Raw genomic sequence first — 3,558 nt, 5'->3', positions numbered from 1 at the left:
ATGCAGGAGAGCCACGGCGACTGGAAGAAGGCGGGCATCCATTCTCCATCACAGGTATCAACCACCTGCGAGCACCTGGGTGTTTGCATCATGAACTATAACTTAGTTAGTGGGTTTACCTCGCCTTGAATGTTCTAACGCTGCGATAGTGCAGCTCAGGGAGTCGCGGTCCCAATTTTTTTTCAAAACAAGCGAACGCGCATAGTTGGTCATTCGATAGACGGCAATGCGCAGCCAGCCGTCACCCTCCAGGATTTCCGTCGGTCGCCCTAGTATGACTTATGCACATCACTTTCTTGCATGAGCCACTCGGTGTGGCCACCTTCGTATGACGTATGCACATCACTTTCTTGCATGAGCCACTCGGTGTTTCGGGCCACCTTCTGTATGATGTGCTCCGGTGTGTTTGAGTGTTGCGTTGGGAACATGAACCGGCTGCTTGAATATCAAGGTCAGGTGTTGCCAAAAAAACACTTTTGGAACCCAAGCCCCACCGCAACTTTTTACTTACTCTAGTATAGCATTTTGCCACCCATTTTAGATATCTCATTTTTAATCGCCTCTAACCACCCCTCCAATTCTTTCTGGCTTGATTAGGCCCCACTGAGTATAATCTTGCAAGCGTAATCCCACTGAGGCTTACCAATACCTGATTTGGATCAAACAATGCCACCAGTCCCATCTTCCTCTAGGTGCTTGCTAGACCCTGATTCCCTGTCATCCATTGTGTCCAAAGAAGCGCCCTGCAGGCAAAAGGCCTAAAACTCAAGCTCATCGCCCTAGAAAGCCGGTCGATAGATTGCCCTAGTTAAATTCAGCCTGCTCAGTTGCACTTACCGACATTTCCCTTCCTGCCGCACCCGGTAGCTGTCTTCTCTCCTCTTCGCCAAGAGAATCTCAGCTCCACACTGACCTAGCGAATCTCAGTGCTTGTGCGTGTAAGATGGAGAGCGAACTGATATCCTATCGTATCATGCAAACACTTGCCTGCCTTCTAACTCCTGATGCAATGTGTAATCCATTGGATATTGCAAAAGCGTTAGTATTTATTGACATACGCGCCTCGTAGATTAGTTGGTGTATGGAATGACGTAAACAGGTGTTACTATATAATATTCCCAACCGCATCCCGATAGAACGCGCAGAAGCCATCCATCCTTGCGTTGCCCAAAACTAATGCAATTCAGCGATGAAGACAATGCCACTCGTCTGTTAACATCTCCGGCCTTTCTGTCCTCGACATGGACATTCTAGACCGTAAACGTCAAGGCTGCTCGCAACAGACTACAAAGACAACTCATAATAAACCCACTCTCCCCACTTCTACGGCCGACTACTAATAAACATCAAACGAATCTATATTCTGTTCAACAATCCGTACCACTAAATGCACCCGATGTGATTCAGTCGCAGACTACCCATGAAACCTACCCCTCGGAAAGTTTCGCAAGTCATATCACTGATGACACGTGCACATAGCTGTCAGAGAACACGCGATTCAACCAACGGCTTACCGAATCTGTCAACTGGTCCGGCCCCCCTTACAACCCCCTCCAGTTCCGTTGGACATCCTCGTACCCGACATCAGTGCGGCCTGTTCTAAACCGAACAGAATTGTAGCCCACCCTCCAAATGCCGGAGCTGACGCCTTATCCTCTAAACCCCGATGCCACAGCACAGATCTCTACCCTTACTTCCACTATCCTGGAATCGCTTCTCGCCTAAGCCCGCCATACCGTGGTGCCAACTTGCGGCCAAATGGCACACAGATCTTTACAACAGCCTCCAGCCCTGCATCTCTTGTTTATTACAATGTGCCCTCCGCTTCTACCGTTGGACACCTGCCTGTACCTCCTATGACCTCAATTGCACCAAAAAATTCGCCGCTGTGACGACGGATGCAGTATCTTACCAGCCCCTATCCGGTGCAACAATCGAAGGTGAGAACACAGTCTCTCGCCCCAGACCCCCTGACCTAATGACACTTCGCCCCTTCCCACCAAAGCGCACCCTCGGGCTCAAACACCTACTATCAAAGCCTGGTATTGTAACACCCCCGCCTGTACAACATTCACGAATTCCCACTCTCCACCTACCTGAGATCTCTATTCAGAAGCTATTTCCTCTGCCTCCTCCAAAGCCATACTTCGCCCCACCCTTTACAAACTTTAAAGAGCACATCAAGCCATACACACCACATGCCTGGTAGAAACTCGTATCCACATCGGCCCATGACCGGCTCCGACACTCATCCGTTTCCACTACTATAAGCCATCACTTTTCGTCCCGCTTGAATACTATTTTCGGCAACCACCCATCCCTCCACAGCTGCCACCCCTTTTTGCATCCCAACTCCCTCCACACGTGCTGATTCAGAAGATGGCACAACCGACACCTCTACATTCACCTGTATGCTTTCCTCCCAAAATCCTTCCGTACCCTATACTGAGGCTAATACAGTACCTCCTGACGTGGGTTCAAACCTATTTCAACGACAATTTACCCATCTACCACCAGTACCGAATACTCCATTTCAGATTCCGGAACCTGTTTCATATTACCCCACCTCCAGGCACGTAGTCCCCTAGTACTAAATCCCATCGTGAGTGAGGATACAAAGTTCCTACTTAGTACCGTTGCTCGCCAATGAGCTTCTCAATAATGTTGTTCAATGCCCGCTCATTACTGCCCGAAATCCATAATCTCTGAGCAATTCGAGCCATTGCACGACCAGGTATAATCTGTGACTGAAACATTACTCACAGATGAAACTCCTGACATGGCCACCTCGAGCCCTGGCTATGATACTTATAGCCCCGATAAGAAAAACTCAAGGGGTGGTGGCTGTGCCATCTGTTCCAAGTCAGAACTTTGTGCAACCCCATTTGAAGATTCTTCTCTGGAAGGGATTCCAGAGACCATTTGGGTATCAATAGAACAGACCAAACGACCTGTATTAGTAGAATGCATCTATCTACCAACTGCCCCTCCCCCGCCTCTATTGCCGACATTTTCCGTATTATCTCTAGTGCAAACGCTTTTTTTCATCCGTCTACATTTCTGTTGGCTGACTTCAAACTGCCGGACATTTCCTGGTCCTCCCTTACGGGCCCCGCCCGTTACACCGCGCTGATGCACAACTTGGTTTGGAGGGTTGGTCACAAATCGTACGTAGTCTCACTCGAGGTCAACATATTCTGGATCTAATATTCTCCAAAGATGGTCATTTGGCTACACCTGCAGTTGGTTCATGCTTTTCAGGAAGTGACCACTGCGCGGTCTCTTGCAACGCAGTCAGGTATTGCCAAACTGCTCCTTCCATTCATGTTTTATCTCCTCTCACCGGATATTTTACAAGCTTTTTCGTCCACGCTGGCTTCACAGGATTGGGACGACTTCTTTCTGTCGAGAAATAAACACCGCAACGGTGACATCTTTTACAAAAACCTGCTGACTGCTTTTCACCTTGTTCCTCCCGTGAAGTGTTTTTACGCCAGTAACTCCGGTTACAATAGGTTAATAAAAACCTTGGATCCCAAAATACACCGGGCTAGTAGA

Source organism: Opisthorchis viverrini (genome assembly GCF_000715545.1).
Source record: "Opisthorchis viverrini unplaced genomic scaffold opera_v5_128, whole genome shotgun sequence".
Taxonomy (NCBI): domain Eukaryota; kingdom Metazoa; phylum Platyhelminthes; class Trematoda; order Opisthorchiida; family Opisthorchiidae; genus Opisthorchis; species Opisthorchis viverrini.
The sequence above is the reverse complement of the archived record's forward strand: the minus strand, read 5'-3'. Positions refer to the sequence as shown.